The sequence below is a fragment of the Argopecten irradians genome, chromosome 7, assembly GCF_041381155.1.
Source record: "Argopecten irradians isolate NY chromosome 7, Ai_NY, whole genome shotgun sequence".
NCBI lineage: Eukaryota > Metazoa > Mollusca > Bivalvia > Pectinida > Pectinidae > Argopecten > Argopecten irradians.
This window is the reverse complement of record NC_091140.1, coordinates 18889239-18911610: the sequence shown is the minus strand read 5'-3', so window position 1 is coordinate 18911610 and position 22372 is coordinate 18889239. Positions and strand designations below refer to the sequence as shown.

The 22372-nt window shown below is 33.9% G+C and overlaps 1 protein-coding gene and 1 long non-coding RNA gene across 3 annotated transcripts in view; one reads left to right on the top strand and one right to left on the bottom strand.

The window, feature by feature from the left end:
* Positions 1–495: 495 nt before the first annotated feature.
* LOC138326841 (uncharacterized) lies at positions 496–3897 on the bottom strand. Its single transcript, XR_011208960.1, has 3 exons — positions 3819–3897; positions 1192–1351; positions 496–754 (listed from the first exon to the last, which is right to left on the bottom strand). It is a non-coding gene; the product is annotated as an uncharacterized lncRNA (long non-coding RNA).
* Positions 3898–5553: 1656 nt separating this feature from the next.
* LOC138327768 (protocadherin-11 X-linked-like) overlaps positions 5554–22372 on the top strand; it is a 45477-nt gene continuing 28658 nt past the window's right edge. Inside the window, exon 1 of one of the 2 annotated variants that reach the window (XM_069274126.1) lies at positions 5554–5771. The gene's annotated coding sequence lies outside the window, so the exon portion shown is untranslated. Of the gene's footprint in view, positions 5772–19919; positions 20082–22372 lie in introns of those variants that run through there. The other variant, XM_069274127.1, reaches the window with a different exon arrangement.

The window sequence follows — 22372 nt, the reverse complement described above, 5'->3', positions numbered from 1 at the left end:
AGTTTTGTATCCACCTATGCAGCCTTTGAGTATCAATGTTTATCTGTTATATGTGCAACACAAAATCTTGGCCCAATGTTTTAAAATAACCTAAAAGGATTTTTTGTCATATTACAAATTTATTAAGTTGATTCAGGCCAATAGACAAAAAGAACAGAACCATTTGATTTTCAATCAAGAAATTTTAGGTAATAGAATTAATCTTAAATATTTTCACCTTTAGTAAATACCATATAAAGAAGTTTGTGTAATTTCTCTATTTTAAGTAAAAGTGACATTTTGAAAAATTTACATTCAAAAACATTTTCAAACATTTCAAAAGCTTGTTTTTTCTGCTGAAGAGATTTGAAGAAATTTAATGAAGCTGAAGAAGTAAAATATTTGTCTTGGTTATGACTGTAAAACTTTGTTCAAATGAAGAAAAATGACTTTTCTTGTGCTTTTGAATTTATTTGACTCTGGGAGTTCAGTCCTATCATCAAATTTAATACTGACAAATGTGTATGTGTCCAAAGATATTTTTCTGCTGGCTTCTCAACACTTAGACTGAGCATTGTGATGATTGGCTATGTGAGAGGTGCCTGTGTACTGTAAGTTATGGTGGCTGGGGGTGATATGCGAGGCCCTGCACTTCTCCAGTTTGCCTCCTACATACAATTAGTGGCGCGTTGACAGGGCGGTTATATGTATACACTATCAGGTGCTTCATCACCTCCTTGTCTGAACTCATTCATCGTGAAATTGGCATCAAGTGCTGGAGACAAAAAAAAACTAGAAAATGTAAAAACTTCAAAACAGTAAAGAAACCTGCTATGTACACTGTGACTGTAAACCGTCTGGACCTTTGTTTATGAGGTGTTCAGGTTTTAAGTGGATTTTTAGAGACTGATGATTTTTACAAGTTGTGTATATCAGACTTGGGTTATTCTTGTTTATTCAGCATTCTCTTGTTAATTGTATGAAATTCTTTTGAAAATGTTTATCCTTTTTTCTTCTTTCATGTCAGATGTACTGAACATGATAAAAATCTGTTCTCAGAAAATTTAAAATTTGATTACCTGACCACTGCATGACTTCAATTCTTTGCTCTGAAGTGATTTTACAAGAAAATGTAGCAAACTTAAACGTAAAATTTTTAAAGACAAAAATTTTGTGATGTACGTAATCTATATCAGAAGAAAATACCTCTACCTTGATCACAGTTATGTCTCTTTATGACAAAACTTTGGGGGTTGAGGTATATTATAAGTTGGCTTCCAGGATGACAGTTCCCGTATTCTTTTGTGCAATCAAATTGCTGAGGCCAATCTTTTGAAGTCTCATTTCATTGATATTCTAGCAGCAGTCTAACCTGAATTCATACAGATTTTAATAATGAATGGCTAAATATATTATATATGACAACATGTGAAATATCATCACATTAAGAAATACATTTTCTTCTGTATAAAAAAAAATGTTTGAATAACAATGGTATTGTATTAATATTGTCCTGAATGACATATTTTCCGTAGTTTGATATAACAGTTATTTAAACTCCCAGGAGAGTGTGTACCAGGGCCATTAGACAGGGCCAAATAACCGCACCATTACAGAGCATAACGCTAATAGGGACATTGAAATCAATATAACACTGATATAGGGAGGGAGAGTGGGACAGATACAGGAAAACAATTAATGGATATCTCCATCTCTTTTATGTATAGAATGACGTATATTGGTACTCGGAATTAACATGACAATTTACATCAAGTGCTGAAAATGATGTGCCAACATCAATACACCATTTAACAATTGAGATTAGCATGATACAGGAGAAGCAATGATTTATTTTTTTATTGTGGTGATTTTTCAATTTGTCCTTGGACAAAAACTCGCCAATTATGTATGTAAATGTCTATCTGTATAGATTTTACAGTAGATAACAATCCATTGTGAATCTTGAAAGCAAAATTTTGAGTAACGCATACCATGTGTGGTAATATTTAGTATTATGAATAAATGGCGTCTCGATTCCCTTTAAATTCATATCCAAGGCATCTTAATCATTTATAGATGATGTGTATAGTGCACAGTAATTGGTTGTCCAGGCAGAAGTCAAAGATCATAGGCAGGCCTCAAAGTAGCACTTGGGAATGACTAGCCAATTGGCGAGTGACCTCTAAATTTTACTCGCCAAATGTTGTCAAGAGAAATTTATAAGATTCATATATTGATTTGATGTGTTAAGAGCTTTATTGAGACACCTTACACTATTGAGCAAGCAGATACACATGTACAAGTATAAAAACATGAAAAACATAATTTTGTGTTGGTCAAAACTCTTTTTATTCAACAACTTCAATGTCCCACTAAACAGCCTCTGTACTTCAGCTTCCTTTTTGTTTTAAACCATTTTTCAATCTGTTTAAATTTTTATATACGGTAATATAAGTAATTTATATATAAATGTATAGTAATTATCAATATATCTCAAATTTATTCAGTTACTAATTCATATCGCGCCGATTAGGGTTATTATATTTTTATTTAAAATTGAATAAATTGGGCCTAATATCTCGGGCAGTAATGTACAAGCTTCCAAGAGTCCGTTTTTCGTTGCATATGTCTACCAGCGGCTTGGAATTTAGTTGTGGCTTGGCGATTCTATACATGTATGTATTGACGAACTTTATGTGCATATCTTGCAATGTTTTTGCAACACATTGTTTGCTTTGTTTGAAAGTTGTGTCCGACTGTACTTTCGTTTGAACTTGAAGCGATAACAATATCATGAATGTCTTACTGTCTTTCTGTGTCACACAAGCGTCTGTCTCTTTCGTAACAATCAGTAGTTGGACACAAAGTCTGTTTTGCCGGCCATTGATCAATTAATAACCTGTTTACACATCTTTTAGAACATCGTACCTTCGTCATGTCTTGGCCACAACATTCGTTCAGCCATGTCGAAGCGTTTGCTTCCTGTTGATGTATTGGCTTCAGTCCCTTTTTTCACATGAATCCAGAGTCAAAACTGCCATTGTTCTCTGTTTTGACTTTTTAAAGCCAAAACAAGTCAGGGGGATTTGCCCCGGCCTTTTTGCCGCCATATTGCTACTGATACATGAGGTAGGGTCATCAAGACGCTTTACAGCAGGCAGTGATTATGCTTTTAAGCGCTTTTCTTACACAGTTTAGATATGTGTAACTATTAAAAGAACCGAACACATAAAATAAATCCGGAAATATTAAGGAATTTTTTACTCGCCGTTTGGCGATACATTGTTAATTTTAACTCGCCTTTGGGAATATTTACTCGCATATGCGAGTAAATTTCTCTCAACTTTGAGGCCTGATAGGTCAACAATATCTGACTGATTGTTTCCAATACATGTACAGTATATAATTATATTATATGCCAAGGTGACTTATTGTGTAAACACTTAAAAACAAATTTTGTCATGGACACCAAAGTTGTTTAATTTCTTGAAACAGTCAAATTCTATAAATGCTTGAACCAGTATTGAATGTGTCAATTTAGTTGCAGAATGTATAAAATTTATTTTATATAAATTATGAAACAAGTTAAATATTGTATACCAGTCCCTTTCAATGGCCCAATATTAAGTGTGCAATGGTCCAAGAGGGGAGGAAACTACCATAGTGCCCAGAGAAAAGTCACTTAATCAGGCAGGTGACCCCTACATGACCTTTTCATATCCATGTCCCTAATCAAACCCCTGCTGGCTAGGTGAAAGCCGAGTGACTTAACCACTACACCACCCAATCACTGATCACCAGAATACAGCTCACTGTAGGAAGAATATATGATTGCATACCAAGGTTTGGTACCCGTTGGTTCACTGAAGTTGTACTGCATTACCATGGTCGACTGACTAAGACAAACAGCTCGCTGTAATATAAATACACATCACTTTTACTGAATCGTACCTGGATGATGTAAACTAATTAATGACATATGTTAAACATATAGGTCTGGGGAAACACTTGTACTACCACACACAAACAACTCCAGCAGCTCCATCCGAATATAGTGTAAACATCACCGGAGGTTTAAAAAAGCAGGAAATTAAAAAAAGTCCATAGATGCAAAAAAGTGAAATAAAGAAAATTAAGAAAGTTAAACAAATTTCCTTTCAGCTTCATTGACATCAGTACAAACTACATCTGGTAGTTGTATTTTGCTCGCTCAGACATGTGGAAACCTCTCGGTTCTCATAGCCATAGATATTAATTACTAAAACATGTTGATGTAACGTTTGTTCTTTTCCATGAATCTTTACCATGGTTCTTTTGTAGACTTGATACCCCGAAAAAGGAACTATGTGTCCAAAAATCAATCAAGAATAGGGCAAAATAATATATTCACAGCCGAGGCCATAGCAATAAAAAAAAGCTATCAATGTTATGGATATAATTAATTAGCAGTTCTGGAATTATGACTAATTAATGACAAAATCTATATTTCTATATATAATCCCTCTACATTTGTCCAAATATACTGATGAATGGTTAGGCTAAATGATGGTATTGCCATTGATCTAAAGCGTTACTCCCATTGCTTTTCACCCATTTGATTTTTTTAACAATAATTTTGTGTATATACATCAAGCCACAGCTTTTCATGTTCTTCACTCTTAAACTTTAAAATCAAATTTACTTGTCTAGAAGTTAAATAATGGAAATTTCTTTTTGTTTACAAATAGATCAATTTAATGCTGAAGACAGCTGTTTATATAAGTTGCTTAGAAATTAACTTAGAAGATAACAGTGGGCTCATTTAAAAAAAACTTATATTATCCTAAAAATGTTTATGAATAATTTTATTGAAGTGAGACGTTTCGTAATGGCAATGCCTGATCAGATCACTTGCAACTGTCAAATATATTCAATTGTTTTAAGTTTTGATTGACTAAATTGTTTGTGAGATTTCTGTATTGATCGTCTTGTTAAGGAATCTTTCTTTACAACCAAACATACATTGTGTGCATGTGTAGAACAAATATACAATGTCCTGATGTCCAACATTGTCAAGACCTTTTTTCCTAATTTTTCATTGTCATGCGGCCATATTACAATAAGAATACGATAAAATACCAGAAAAAGCCATCAATAGCTATTCTTTATACTCTTTTATGAGTAATGTTGTCTACAGATTCAAACATGCGTGTCTATCCAAAATGTTGTTTCATCGACCTCTCTATGTATAATTCACGACCCTACTCTTGTGGAAGAATATGGCTGATAGAGAAGTCATCGACATGCTCCAGCGCTCCGGAGTAGGATGTGCCGTTTTGTCTCCAAATCTTCTTGTTTACACAGCAGTTATCTTGTCATGGCCCTTGAACTTGGAGATGTGTTGAGGTATTATTATCTACAATGATAAGTACCTATACCCAGGTAGATACACACCTGAGATATACCTGTGTATATAACTGTACCTGGAGATTGGACCATGATAGGATTGATGGCGGTGAAGAGCCTTACAATGTCGGCATCTCTGATTTATTGTGTATTCTTGCTTTAAATAATTGCGACGGTGAAAAATATTACACAGAAGGACAATGACGTAATATTTGCCATGGTTGGTGGTTTTGAAGATTTACAATGGTATAATATATTTCAGGTGGTATATCATAAAGAACAATCTTCATGCTGTGATTTCTACAAAGAAGATTATACTGCCAGAAACATCAACTCTTAAATTCAATTAATCGGACATCAGGAACCAAAGTGTTACAAAAGGATTACAACGGAAATTTTTATGATCAGTAAGTCTTATGGCATCAGTGTCATCTTTTGTCGGACATTTTCTGCTTAATATTTCATTAGCTGACTGGCATATATGAAAAAATGAAGAAATTCAGCAGTTATGTAATGCTAATTTAAATGCTACAGTATCGGGGCTTTTGACCTCATTGGTGGCAATTACTAAATTAGGATTTTGGAGTGAACGTTATTTTTAGTAGCTAGGTTAAAATTAATTTAAGTAATTCTCCATGAGAATTGGCCCATTATCATGCAGCCACAACAAGCTTAGAGATCCCGCTTTTACGCTAAAGTTGTGTGTTTCCGTAGTAAACATGGAAACAGATCCTTAGTACTCTGAAATGTGATTCAGTTGTCGCATGTTTGTGTGGTAATTTGATTGGAAATTCTGTTTGATTTCATTAAATACGTTGATCTACTGTTTATACGGGGTACTCAGTAGTGTAATGTATAATGAGATTTCTATTGGAATTGAATTCTACCATGCCTGAATAACATTGTCTTGAATATGGTTGGTTGTAAATGCATTAGAAGAATTATTCTCAGTGACAGTTTTCATTTCAGAGAATTTAATGGAAATTGAACAGGATAGCTGTCACTTACATTAAGTCTTTATTCTTAATTATCCATAAACAGATCCATAAATAGATTTATTGCCCTTTTTTGATTATTTGTACTAGGTATCATTTTCAATACTTCTTAACACCAATTTGAATGATTGAAGTGGAATGAGTTACAAATCCCATGCAGAAAATATTGAATTATTGAACTTTAATTAATATAAATAAAAGAGAATTATATGGCTCAAAAACTGAGTTGTTCTGTGGAATTACTTCTTTATAGAATTTTTGACCAAATATATTTACCTGTAAATAGTTTCTACATTCCCATGTAATAATGTTTTCTGTTCAAAATGGCAGCTGTCATATTATATCAAAGTAAAACTTTTAACTTTACTTTTCGAATTAAACGTTAAGCTACTGTACATAAGTTAGGTAAATTCTGAAATTTTTGGAATACTTTTAAATTCAATCATTAAGGAATTAACAGACTTTCAAAAGTTATGAATTTTAGTAACCCTAGCCAATATATCCATTGTGTTATGTTAAGTGAAGCAACCAAAACATCTGTGCATCCTGTGTTAAAAGTATCAATAATTTATGGCAGGTGAGCAATAGTGAAATTCACTTGTAAGGCATGGTATTATCGATTGTAATAATGCCAAATATAGCACGGTTTGACTGGGGCCTTTGGGATATCAATTAGCATGGTGTTTCTTAGATGTCTGGTTCTGGATCTGACATAACGAAAACTTAACCTGGAGAGTAACGTTATAGGTTTGATTAATTTAATGTCCTATTGACAGTCTTGGTCATTTAACTAGTTCACCCCTGAAAATTCATATTGAAGTATTCCAGCCCTTGAATCAGAAGAGTTCCATAGTATGTCTGGAGGTGAATGAGTTAGGACATGCCAAATTTAAATTGTGGAGGGAATTAAACCAGTAGCTAGCAACTGCCTGACATGGGATTCGAACTCGTGACCTAGAGGTATAGATGGCTTGTGATAATATATGTTAGGAGATCTGAGCCCAGTTTCATGAACATTCCTTAATTAACTTTAAGGAATTCCTTAACTTAGAATTCAATGTAGGAAAGCATTACAGAAGTTAAGAAAAATCCTTTAGTTAAGGAGCCTTCTTTGAAATATTAATGCTTTAATTCCTATGGAAAATTTTAAGTTAAGGAATGTTCTTGAAACTGGGCCAAGAACTATTGGGCCTGACCATGGAACCGTAATGCTTAAGGTAGAAACACACTATTATGTAGATACTGATGTATATTACCTTAGCATGCTGTATAGGTGTTTCAGAACACTTTACTCCCATTATGTAAAATCTATTGGTGGTAAATGTTGCTTGGTTATAAATTATTGATAGTAACTATTAGTATTGTTTGTATCATACCTGACAACTTTATTGTGAAGTTTTGTCCCTCTAATTGTTTTGTACTGGTTTGGTAAGTAAAATTACCATCATTGTTATGTGGAACTCTGCAATATTGTTATCGTTTTTCAACTCAACCACAGTATACATTGGCTCTCGCTAAGGTTCGAGAGCTGAAATATCTTTATACCCAATAATCATGAAATGGTGGGCGACGTCATAATGGTGTTACAATTGTTAGTCCCATCACAAAGCATCGCCTCGCCATGTTCTTTGGGGTGAGGCATTATTGTTTTACAGATATTTCTAGTTACAGTTGTTAGTCCCATCACAAAGCATCGCCTCGCCATGTTCTATGGGGTGAGGCATTATTGTTTTACAGATATTTCTAGTTACAGTTGTTAGTCCCATCACAAAGCATCGCCTCGCCATGTTCTATGGGGTGAGGCATTATTGTTTTACAGATATTTCTAGTTTCTTTAACTGGTGATGCTGCATCTCCCTACGATGTTAACGAAGTCACCAGTGCATGGTCTTATTAAGCAGGTTGTCGCTATAAGTCTCTCTCTTCATCATCTAGATTATTCCACTCTTCCTAGAGAAATACATTTTGGTTCCATTTGATTATTTATTCGGTAACAATATGGGTGGCGCCTGTAATATATTGGCATGTATAGGACAATTTACCTGAAGGATCATTTACCCCGGGGAAAATTAATTTACCTGGGGGCGATGTACATATATAAACTTGTGTATCACTGTATTGACTGGTTCTAGAGAAGCTTATCACGTTATCGCTCTGAAAAAAATCTCCATTTTCTATCTACTCTGGTTTATCTTGTGATCTGCGGATGGCCGATCCATTGATGAACAGCTCACACGACAGGGTAGCGGTGAGGAAAACATTACGTTGTCTTTGTGGACGATACGACTGAAGCAATATTGAGGTATTCACACTATAGCTCATCTGATAGGATTCTGATGTTAAATGGATTTTTATTGTATCATACTAATGGTGTTGTTTGTCTGGGGAATCTTTGAAAAAGACGAAAGAAATGGTCAACTTCATTTGATTAATTACACCTTTATGAGTAAAAATGAAAGTCTCTTTCACTGGAATTCTGTGTCATCTTTCTTTAGGAAAAAAAATCTGATTTCATAATCAACCCTTAGATGTCATATATTTTTTATTGTTTCCAGTATAAGTAATTACAAACATGAGCTAAATCAAAGAAATGGTCTGGAGATTACTTGTAATTTCATTGTTTCAAATTTAAAGATAAAATTAATATACCGGTAGATCAAACACAGTTCATGGTGATTGTAAATCTCATCATACCATTTCAAAAGCAACATGCACATTCTTTGCTTTTCCAGAATCATCTGCTTCTGTCATTGTATGTTCTCTGCATTTGTAAAATTGAAAGGATGCTTGATTTTGTCTTCAAAGTATTTCTGTGCGTGAGGGTATATTTGTTACTAGCTAATTCATTAGATATTTGGAAATCTGTTTCCCTAAAAAGTCATCAAAACATGTAATCATATCTTTTGGTTATGTTATGATTGTTAAATTTTATGCAGGCATTATTTTAGGTTATAAAAGTACAAAATTAAATTAAAAACTGGTATCCAACCATCCTAATGACATACAGATGTGTGAAATACAGACACATACAGATGTGTGAAATACAAACAAAACCATATTTCCTCCTTAATATTCCTGGTGTTGACACTGCTATTCATTATACACTTGTCACTTTCAATTTGTCTTCCAATTTTTTGTCTTCTTTGTGATGATTTTTATCAAAATTCTCGTTCTGTTTTCCTCGTTCTAAGAATGTACACAATTTCATGGCTACTTACACTATGGCAACGATAGCATCAGGTGATTTATCCATGGTGGAGCCTAGTTGTTGTAGACGTTAGCGAAAGCTGCGCCATCTGAACAGGTCCAAAACAAAACCCTACCACCCATATATCTTGTCCTACCATAGCAATGGTCCACGTTACAAAATGGATGATGATTTGAAAAGTGGAAGATATTTTCATGAAGCATGATTCCCATTCCATCTAAAGTGTCAGAAAATTAACGTGGACCGTAAACAAAACAGAAAACTAAGGCAACCTAACACCGTGGCTTTCTCTGATCTCCTCTGGAACATTTGTCTTGTTGTGTTTTGTAGATTGGGTTTTGATTGTAAAATAAATGTTTGGAGGTTTGAGTACCAGCTGCAGGAAGCTGTTTATAGGAGGAAGTTGTCTTGGAGTGGGAGACGGATGAGACTGGGATGCTGAGGGGCTGTGTCAGGTCATATTCAAAACTTTTTCTTTAAAAAAAATGGTGTTAAAGTTGCACTGTAGATTCTCTGTATAAAAATGCTTTACTGTAATCTGATTTGTTTTAAATGTCAAGTTGTAGCCCAAGACCTGTAAGTCCTCTTTAAAAAACTTCCGATACACTATTGGCTCCAACGCGAATATCTCTGTAAAATTCTGTGTATGAAGTTTTTTTCTTTTTGGAGCAGGAGAAGGAATAAAAATGATACATTTGTGAAACCATGCGTTTTGTCGGTCTTTGGAATAGGCAAATCACTGATGAGTTTTATAAAGATAAAATAGCTGTATGGTGTAGGTTTCTGGTGTTTTACAGCAATTTAACTTATCTCATTCATTCCAGAAATTCATAATGAAATAGTCCAGTCTTTGAATCAGAAGACTCCTAACTATGCCTTCAGGGGTGAATATTTTAATTAAACATGTACCAGCTACTTACCACTAAAAGTCCTTGTGATTTCTTTTAGGACAATATTGCTGATTTTTGCTGCAAATTATTTGAAACAATTAAGATAACATACATAAAAAAAATTGATAACATACATAAAAAAAATTGACATGCTACCGTAAACTATTCCAATGCAAAATGTTTGATAAAGATAATAATAACTATTAAAACATGTTATTGTTAAATAAAGCAAGTTTAATGTCACTTCATGCTACATTGGGTCAAAGATATATCTTTATGTATCTAAGTACAACTTTGTATTAAGTATATGTAAATTTGATTACCATAAGTATTATCTTCTATTTCCAAATGTCAGTATTAGTGGTTGAGTGTGAGTTAAAAAGTTGAAGATTTCAGGTATTATTTTGTATGATCGATATTAAGTTAAGGTGTTACAGGTTTGATCAATAACGTCACGGACCAGCTTTATCTCATTTTAGATTTCGAGTTGTTTTGGCGTCATATAGAATTTCCAATCAGGGAAGTGGCAGGATTTTAATTTGAATTGCTGATTTATTTTGATTCCTGGCCAGCTTTTGACTGATCAATTTTTCAGTGACCTTTGAAGTTTTAATTGAGTGGTCAGCTTCACAATGGATTGAATGACCTCGAGAAATATACGAAGCAATGTTGATTTTGGCATGAGGTTTAATTTAAACTTGATTGACAGTTACGATGATTCTATATTTGTCTTTCTCCTCTATCCTTACCTTTAGAGAGTTGACTAGGAATTTCATTGATTTCCTAATAGTATCCATTGCTATATACTTTGAACACTTGTGTAACTTCCACGCAAGTTTACATTGTGAAAGACTGCAAACTGCCAAGCAAGTTTTAGTATATTTTTTAGAACATTACAATGGATTTCACAAGTTTTTAAATGATATCTGTCTGCTTTGGTAAATTGAATTACCAATTGAAGAAAGTATCAGATTAGAAAAAAGAAACAAAATTTAAAAAAAGAAGTATGGCTGCCCCAATTAAATTGAATGAATCATCTATGGATTGTAACTTATAACTTCCTTTAATTAGAAATCATTGCAGACAGAAATTGTGAAAAGTTGATTTAATGCTGAAAAATTTTGTGTAAAAAAAAAAAAAATAGAATAAAATATGTTCAAATAAATGAAATTAAAAGTGTTCAATTTAGGAAACCTTTCAGAAATGTTGAATTGAATTAAATCTTGAGTCCAAATTACTTTTTTAAGCAGTGGATGTTGGCTTTAACCTTGAATTAGATTTAATTTAGAAGCTGCTGTGTCATTTTGACTATTTGTTCACTTATCCTCTTGTCCTGTCCAGTACAGAAGGATTACCACTGGACCAATAAAATGCTGGCTTTGTTACCGTTTCATCATTGACCAATTGGGGCTAAGTTGTGTCAATCGTGTTAGGCTCAAGTCCGTGGTATGGGGTCAGAACAGCACCACAGTGAAAGCCAGGGTCCCCAGGGGCAGGGCACATCTCAAAGGGCTCTAATCAAAGAATAACAATCTCTGCAGTGGGGCAGATCAACAGCCCCTAAGTACCCAGGCAGGTGTGATAAAAATCACCAGTTCTAATTGGTATCACCTCAGGTCTTGATTTGTTTGCAAGTAAAATGAAAGTAAAAATAAGATGATAATCAGCATTAGGCGTTCATTTCAAAGGATTTAAACACCTTTTAGGGGTCAGATACTGTCAACTTACCTGTAATGATTGAACTCACCTGTACAATGGGTGATTGGCCTATGTTGTAAGATGATCTGTTCACATCAAAGAAATAACTGTTTATTTTATTAATGACACATCTTGGAGGCCTTTGCTATCTCTTTAGTTGAAAGTAACTGGGAGGAAAGTGTTGGTCAAAGCTTTAAACCTGACTTTCAATGTTTATCTCAGTTAATTTGTCAAAACATTCCAAACCTGGAATATTTTCGGAGAGATGGACCCCACAGTCAGTAGGGGTTCTACCTGTACTTGTTTGGATGTCCAGTTTTACAGGTAGGAGGTAAACAAAATCTTTATCTGTTGGTTAGCATTTGTATACAAAATATTTCATCAATTTAAACATCATAAATAGATAACATTTGGTTATGTTTGAAACATGAAATGAAAATTAATAGAGTTTATAAAATTAGTATGATTAAATTGATAATTTTCTGCTGTATAGAAGGGTGCTTTGATTGTTTAACTAAAAGAGTATATTGAAAATGTTGAATATTTTGTTGGTTGATTTAGAAAAAATCTGATTTTCACTGTAGAAAAAATTCCACACAAAAAATGCATATTCCGTATGACTAACTATCTGTGATGAAGACCGATTCCGCTTAAAGTTTGAAATGAAATGCAGAATCTTTTTACATATAGTGTGCAATATATATATATTTTCTATTAAATGAGTTAATTAAAATGTCTTTCATCAATCACAAAGAATATGCAATATATTTTGAAATGTCTTCTCCAAGTTGGTAAAGATAGATACAAACAGATATTTTGCACAAACATTGGGGTATGACATTTCTATGACGACAATTGTCTTTCTCAGACAAGTGGCATATAGTGTATCGGGTCATTTGCACTTTAATTATCCCACCGCCGTCACCAATTCTTGTGTTAAAAAGGGCCAGTGAAAAACTTAACACTGTTTTCAAAGTATTATTGTTAATGATGTGAAGTTAACCTTGTCAAAAATATATATACAAGATGGATGAAAGTGTAAATGATTTGAGGTAAAGGTGCACAATATTTAGTGTATCATGACCGTCTGCTCATTGATGTGACAGGCCCCTGTTTAATGTTGTGTGAAATACACCGTCAGATGTAGCTTGTTACGTTCCTCGGTGATGGACTTTGAGGTGAGCTGTCCACTGGACATGCAACGGTCATCTGTGGTCATCTGACTACATTGGTCATTTATATCCATCACAACTCATAAAGACCTACAATGACAGCTTTATCATATAAAAGGCTATCCCAGCCGTTGATGTTGGCCGCATGTTATGGGAAAATTCTGGGTTTTCCAGGAAGTCAGTAGTTTGGAATGTCGGAAATACGTAAATAGAATATATGGAATATTGATAATACATTAATGGAAACAATTTTTCAATGGTCAAGCTAGTAGATAAATCTAAGCAATGACTCAAATTATAGATATACTCACTTTACCACTTATAATAATAGGTTCTTTCAGCATTGGTTCTTGGAAATTAAGGTATTTTTATGCCCCTCCATGAAATGAAGGGACTTCGGTGTTGCTGGTGTCCATCCAAAATTATCAGATACTGTACAAGGGCATTTAATTTGTCATACAGATATATCTAGTTCCTTTTACTACTATGTATTTCCGTAGTGCAAACAAAATTGTCCTCAAATCATTCTGAAATTCATTGAAGTGGTTTTTGCAAAAAAAGAATAAAAAAAATATGACATGTTGAAATATGAAATAGGGGGATACATGAATGGTCCTGATGGTGCTATCGTGTCCTCCACCTCTGGGTTACAAGTTCAAAACCCGTTGTTATATATACTGATCTGTGATATCAGTAGGTTAAATTTGTCATTTATACAATCTTGAGGCAAAACAGATAATGAGAGAAGTATAATGTCATATGATCTATTAGATAGGAACAGCTGTCTGTGGAGCTGGGGCTTCGTATCCTGTATACATTACTTAGATATTAAAACAGGCTTCAAATAATAATAACATGGCTGAAAACAAGATGCCCACCCGACATAAAAATATTTTTAAAATATGGATTTCGACAGAAACTTTATACCAGCTAGCGAACATGTGTAGGAGAGAACCAGGGATTGGGTATCGTAGGAATACCCAGATTAAATTAACTCTGGGGGGAAAGTTTGAATTTAAATAAGAACATTTGAATATTATTTGCATGACTTCAGGCTATTATCTGACATGCAACTTAATGCAGAATATCCTTTATTCATGTCTGCACCAGCAGGTGTTGACAGTGTTCAGATCATAGGCTTCTGTACTTGTTTTTTTTTTTTGGTTTTTTTTTCTGAATTTGTCACAATCTTGAGCGATAGTTCAGATGTAGGATTAGATCCTGCAGTAGCTGATGGCTACAACATACAAGATGCCCCACTATGCTCTTCAGAGCAATTACCGTATTCAACCCAATAAGTACTCAGGATTGGTTGGAAAATTGAAATATGAATGAGCGCTTAATTGGACCAAATTAGAGCTAATATTTCACAATATTATTGCACAGAGTAAGTCATTTATCATTTGACAATAGAGACAAAATAGAGAAACATACAAAGTTTTCATAGTCTCTGTCTGAAAGTGAAATTCAGGCCTCACAAAGGGGAGAGGGGTTCTTAAATAATATATGGACAGGGGCCCTTTCGGGTCGAACACGGTAAACTGAATTGATTTAAGTGAATTGTTATAGAAAAGGACCATGTTTAATAAATACCAGTTTTGAAAATGATTGATTTGGTGGCTAAAAAGGGCCCAAACCATAAAAAGTCCTTTGCTCATTGGCTCTGACCAGACCATTTCTCAGAATATATGGTACACATACCATTTTGCATGTAAATAGGTCAATCCTAAACCTTAAAATCTTAATCTGTTATTATAAAGACAAAACATTTTTTAAACAATTTTTCTCTATTATTTTACAAAATATTATTTGGAAATGATGTGATGCAAGGATGTGTTTGTTTTTGGATTTGACATATTTTTGCTACAGAAAGTATAGGTTTGGGAAGTAAATTTTGTACACCAGAGGTTATGGATGTTCCTAATGGCACGCGGTGTGAAACACAGTCATTCATCATGCATCTTGATTGTGAAAACTACATGGAATAAATTTACGAAAACAGATTTTTTTAGAGAGCTCATAAAAAGAATTATGAAGATGAATTTGACAGGTCAAAGGAATTTTCGTGGTTCCGGTGTCTGGGTTTCGGAGCCCAGTTTACCGTGCTTGACTGGCAGGCTAATGTTATTCTGTAGGGAGGTCTATCGTGAACAACTTTCATTTGTTCTAGCATAAAAATTAATGGGGAAAATGGAAATTTGGGTCCATTTGTTTCAGTTTTAAAACTAGCTTTTGACATTGTATAAAATAGATGATCTTCATTTATTATGTTTTCTACGCCAGTTTAATGTTACTTCTAACAGCTTGAGTGACAATGAACTGATCTTCAACCTCTTGACACCCTACTAGTTCTCAACGCCATTGGCTGTTTGCAAGGTCAATATTGCCATTTGTGCCTTCATTTTGCTCTAGAATTCTCAACTGTAGACAATTTTATTCAATAATCCTGACATTTTTAGCCAACCATCATCAGATGGCTATTCAAAACGCTTTTCGTCCGTGGTCTAATATATTTCTTGTTACCCCAATTTCTCAGAAAGAGCTGAAGGGATATTTCTAAAATTTCATATGTAGGTTCCCCTCGGGCCCTAGTTGTGCATATTGCATTTTTGGACCAATCGGTCAACAAGATGGCTGCCAGGTTGCCATCTTGGATTTTGATAGTTAAAGTTTGTTACTGCTATTTTTCAGAAAGTACTGAAAGGATCTAACTCAAATTTCATCTGTAGGTTCCCCTAGGGCCCTAGTTGTGCATATTTCATTTTGGGACCGATTAGTCAACAAGATGGCCACCAGGCAGCCATCTTGGATTTTGACAATTGAAGTTTGTTACCACTTTTTCTCAGAAAGTGTTTAAATGATCGTTCTCAAATTTCATCTGTATGTTCCCTTAGGTCCCTTATACTTATACATATTACGTTTTGGAACTGATCGGTCAACAAGATGGCCGACAGGCCACAATATTGGATTTTGACATTTGAAGTTGATTACTGCTATATCCCAGAAAGTACTGAAGCAATCTGTCTGAAATTTTCTATGTATGTTCCCCTAGGATGTTAGTTATGCATATTGCATTTTCGGACTGATCGGTCAAGAAGATGGCCGATAGGTAGCCATCTTAGATTTTAAAAATTGAAGTTTGTTATATAACTCAGAAAATACTGAAAGGATAATTCTCAAATTTCATATGTAGTTATATATATGAAGTCAAAGTTTGAAAAGCAGAGAAAAGATTCCTCTTTCCATTGTCAGACGTAGATCATTCTTTGGTGGACGCCAAGATCCCTCTGGGATCTCTTGTATGTGTATGTTATGTGTCTCAAGTAATAATATTGTGGTTTAGGGCTATTCAGAAGCTGTTTTAAATTTATTGAAGAAATCTATAATTGTATTTGATATTTGAAAGTCTTGAAGCTATAAGCCTTGCAGTTCTAACCTAGTGACAATGTGGTTAAGGTATCCCAACATTTTACCACCATGAGTCGACCTTGACCTCTAGATGTGTGGCAGTTGCCAGGTACCGAGTGTCAATCGGTGGTTTTTCTCAGGATTTTCTGGTTTTTCTGCACTCCCAAAACCTCATATGACCCTGGCTATTAATAGGACATTATAAGCAAAAATAAACCAATATCTTGTATTTGGACTGCAGACCTGTGTAAGACTTTTCCCATTCCTGCCAGATTGTTGGATCAGTTGAGATAAAGTTGTTGGTATCAGTGACATATTCAATACAAGGACTACAAAGTAAGCACCAGTAGCTGTGAGGTCACAATCTGTTTTTTAAGAGGTGCAGATAAATGAGTTTGACATTACTTAACCGCTATTCAACCGGATCATTAAATCCTTTAGAAAAATCTGCAACATTAACCTATTGAATTCAGCAGGTCAAACGGTGGCACCAGGCGCTAACAGAAAATAAATTTATGTAAAGGGTCATTTCAATGTACAAAGGTACACCGCAGACATTAATTTAAAATCTGATAAGGCCGAAAAACAAATCATTCAATTGCCTATCACACTTATCGACAGTTTAAACTGTTAGAAGAAGTAATTACTCTAACAATGTCCTATTGTTGGGTCGGTGGCAACTCAATAAGGAGGAGAATTTTTCGGCAGTGACAGATCCTTCAGGTGTAGGGTTTGACCCGACCAAAGGGTTTTTATCTACAGGTATCACAAGGAATACTAACCTGGTCTGATGTTTATAAAGATTGGGGGAAAAAACCAGGAAATACAAAGAATCCGATTATAATGGTTCTACAATGGTTTCTACATCTTGATTTGGATTTGAAATGCTCACTCTTAGGAACTTTGGCATAAGGATTAAAGTTTAGACGAAAGAAATGAGTAATTAGTAGCAATGGTTTAAGGAAAGGTTCAAAAGAAAAGTTTCTTTGATGGTAGATCGTAGATTGTACTGTTCAAGGAAGTTGTGAGTCATTCATTACCACAAAAATTTGATCAATATTAGACCCAGTAATAATAGTAATACACTAAGCTATGATATTTTTTTTACATTTTGTAAAACCATGCAAGAATACTATTTATGGAACATATTAGCAGCTGACAAATATGGAATTTCTATCATTTATTAATGAAATTTCTTTTTTCTTGAAATATTGTTTTTGAAGACAGGAAATACAGTAGATTAATTTTACATAAATGGAAATGTTAGTTCCTTATTGGCATGATCTTATCACAAGATATTGGAGGACAACAAAATGTTCATAACATATGGAATACAATAGCTATAATTGTCTTCTTATTTATAATTGCAACTGTTCATAGATACACTTAATAGCTTCTAGAGGGATTCATTGCAATGTGCACATGCTGCAAAATCAGTAATTTCTACTCTGAAAATGTGCCAATAAAAGAACTTTAAAGAAAATATATTTAAAAGGATATAAAGGTGCCAATAAAAGAACTTTAAAGAAAATATATTTAAAAGGATATAAAGATTATGTAAAAAGAGTATTTGTTAGGTAATAAAAACAGAAATTAAAAAAAATAAACCTATGATTTTAGTGGAGACTCAATTTTACAATTTTACCCTAAACTTTTTAATAACAATTTCGCAATTGAGATCTCTTAGTGTGATTCTTTTTTTACCTGTTTTTGAAACATTTTTTGTAGCAATTTGTTTTCACCATTTTTTACTGCCCACGAAATGCACTTAAATTTGATCACACAAGTTGGTTTATACAGAAACTGTTTTTCATTGTTCTATTTGTGTCTTATTGTGTACATCATACAAAGTAACATTATCAGACTGAAATCTTCTTTGATTGGAAACTTCACTTTCTGTTAAAATATTGTTTGTTTTGAAAATGAACCCACAGCAAATATTGAACTTCGGTCTGCTTCCAAGCAATTCTATCCGTTCCATTTAAAACCTTCTGTATTCACATTGTTGCGTTTTAATCACTGTTGACCTTGTCTGTTGACATTTGAAGGTCACCTCTGACACCTGTTTTTATTTAAAAGTCCACAGTATTTAATATCATCATCTTCAAACATTATCGAGAAAATTTCTGTGTGCATTTACTGGTTTTGTTTTTGATTTTAATCTGAAAAATCTCTCTTCAAGTAAAGTGCATAGTCATTTGTCAAAACACACAATTATTTCACCAGAACAAACATTACCAAAGTTTAATGCAAACTTGAGTCACAAGGAACTTGTTTCAAATTATATCAATAGCAAATCACATCATTTGAGTCTGTATACCGGAAGATTGACACCTTGTTTGATCCTTCAGTCTAGTATAAAGCTAGTAGACATCAAAAATATATGCTAAACAATTTTTTAATACTCAATGTTATCAAATTGAAGTTAATGTCAACATATCTTTTAAAATGGGCATGTCTTATAGGAGATCCCATTTTGACTCAAAAATTATACAAGTACAAATCATGATTTAATATTTTAAATAATGTTGTATGTCATGCATGAAAATATAGTTTTACTGTAAAAACCGGATAATTTGCTTATTTTTGAAATTGATAAATTCTTTTAAATAACATGATACTATTTGAGTTTTAACTATATAGTGTTTTTGTTATTTGAACATTACCCTGTTTTTTGTACGTACTTGCCGTCAGTCGGTTATTTTTTCCGACAGGAAGTAACCCTATCCATAGATGAACACCTGATTAGAGTCGTACCCATATAAAATACAATAGATTTCATATTTACAATTTATGGTAACTTAGATAAAGTTCCGTGGTGTTAGTGTAAAGATATGGAATGAATAAACCTATTTAAATACCCAGTCAGGTGAGAAAAAAACAGTTGTGGATTTGAAACAATAGTGTTGTTATTTTGTCCTGGCAAGCATTGTGGGAACATACCGTGCCCGTTAGGGGAACAAGAGAACCTGATGGCCACGATTCGGACCCAATGGAGCAGGGAGTTTATCGCACTATTGTGGACCAAGTTTTGTTTTCTCCGGAGAAAGTGCCCATTGACGATGACGTGTAAAATCCATGTTGATAAAAATCTATCGATAGGAAGTTTTACAAGAAAACGACCTGAGAAAATATTTTAACTTTTTGTTTAGAGTGGGATTAAATAAAGAGAGTTTGGAGTTGTATTTAAAATCCAAGATTTATCAAAAAGATGTTGAAATTCTGATGGTTATCTTCATGTTATTGTCAGAATGGTGTGAACGTGTTAGGTTCATTCAGAACTAGACTAGGAGAAAGGTGGTAATGAAAATATTTTGATGACGGCCAGTGAAAAATCTATGCGGAGGTAAGTTTTTCATCATGTGGACAAATTTTAAAATAGTTTCTGAAGGAAAATTTGAAATTCTGCAATGCTATATTATATTGTTATCTTGAACTTTCAGTTCAACAGGTACAGATTATTTATTCTCGATATCCTTTGGGTTTATGAAGCCATAGACAATAAAACAAATGGAGTTGTTGCACATTGGGGGATATATCTTGGCCAATGACTATACCACTTTTAAAATTTACTGCTAAAAAGTTTTTCGCATAGGGCGTCATGATGCTTGACATTCAATTTTTTCAGTCTATAATTATTCAGTTAACTCTTAAGATAACAGAAGGTTTGATTATCTACTCAATTGATCATTTTTCTTTGTCATAGAATCTGTTGCTATAGTGATATTATAAGTTTTTCATGATACAGATGTGGACTTCGTTTCTAAGAACAACCACAATGTTGATTATGGCATGAATGGTTCTCATTATATCACTTCCGTCTTTGATGTGATAGTTATAGTTAAAAAATCAGCTTTGACCTTTCAGAGTTGGTCCAGACACCTTTCATTGTACTTTGTTCAAACAAAATCACCTGACATGTTAATTTATTAGATAACAATACAACATGACTATAAATGGACGTAGGTATATAATTAACACAAACATGACATACCTACACAGGTTAGAATATAAAATTCTAATTTACATGATCAATAACAACGTCTGTTGAATAATTGATTCTCAGTGACGGTTGGTTGAATCGGTACACTTATATAGCTACCGACCGTGCATGGCTGGCCGTCACAGCATCGCGTCAAACTGAACACCTTATATGGTCGTGTCACATGCATATTTAATTGCTTCCCGATGGTAGGTCATGTGACATCTGTGTACATCGACGTGTGTCTATCACTAATTGATAGTATGTCAGTATTTCCTTTACTTAAGAATGAAGCTTCATCAGCGTCCTTTGAAGTTAGTTGTAATCTCTGGTTTACCGGCTCGTACGTTACAAAGCTTCATTATTATGACACTATAATTACAAATTCCTGCAATAGTTAATTATGAGTAAAATATTCATACTTTCTTAAACCCTGGGATATACTAGACACAATTTTGCTAATAAGAATTTTCTCAGCTGAATTTTAAGAGAGAATGTACTAGCTTATCTCCCCCTAGATTGAAACATGTATGTATTTTCAACCAAAATTAAAAAGTCATATTCTATTGAAAAATTTCATGTTATATGTTTCATGATATTTGTTATGGGCTAGTCTGATATTTTATTTAATTTAATAAATTTTTATTTTTTTTTATCATCAGTGAAATAAGTTGAAGAAAAAATGAATAAATAAAAATATTTACAAGATGTACTTTGGCAACTATTCTCACTGGTTTCAAATGAACTCCAGTCCATTTTTACTGTATTTAAAATTTTGGCATGTCTTTAAGGATATTAACTGAGGGGACAAGAATGTGCATATTTGCAATGCAACCAAAATATTTGGAAAGAATGACATATTTTTGTTAGACTTTTTGATGTACTACAGAAATGAGAGATACATTGAATAGTTCAGATTTTGTCGACCTAGTGCTCAGCCATCTTTTAGTTATAACTACATGGAAACTCCATCTTGTTGACAGACATTTGTCAGAATACAAGGAGCTTCCCACTGCAAATGAGTGAGAACCGATGAAACAAAATCCTGGGGAGGCGGCTTCCATTATTTAGGTACAGGTCTGAGGGATGTGTCAGCACTAATATGAGAAATGGTCTTACTTATGATAGATGAGGCGAGTTTTCCAGAGAGAGAGAAAAAAACCAAGTCCCTTCCTTGATGAGGTGAAAACTCAAAATTAGAAAAACTTCTGGTTTTGTTTTGGCAGGATTGGTGTTTTTGATAGAGATTGTCTGCTGATGATACTGTTGTGTATAGTTAGGTTCTGTCTGGAATTCATAGGTGATTTGTAGGTAAGAGAGGGGGAATGGGGTGAAAAGGGAGGGGGATTAAGCTAAAGCAAATGAGGATGAGGTCAAGAGGGGAGGGGCATTAAGTAAGCTCAAAGATGTAGAGGGTGGGGCATTGATCAGGATGGAGAGGTGTTGAAACTAGGGCCTTAGGGAGAGAGGTTTGGTCTCTGTCATTTTGTGGGGCTGTAGGTACAATTAGTGTTATAGATAGCCTAGTGTACATGTGGATAGAAAGGCATTAACTCTCATCAGGGGTACATGATGCTGAAAGAGTTTCAAAGTTGGTCTCTTGTGTATTGGGTTTAGGGCCCAATAGAAGGGGTTGATCATTAACAGGGATGGAA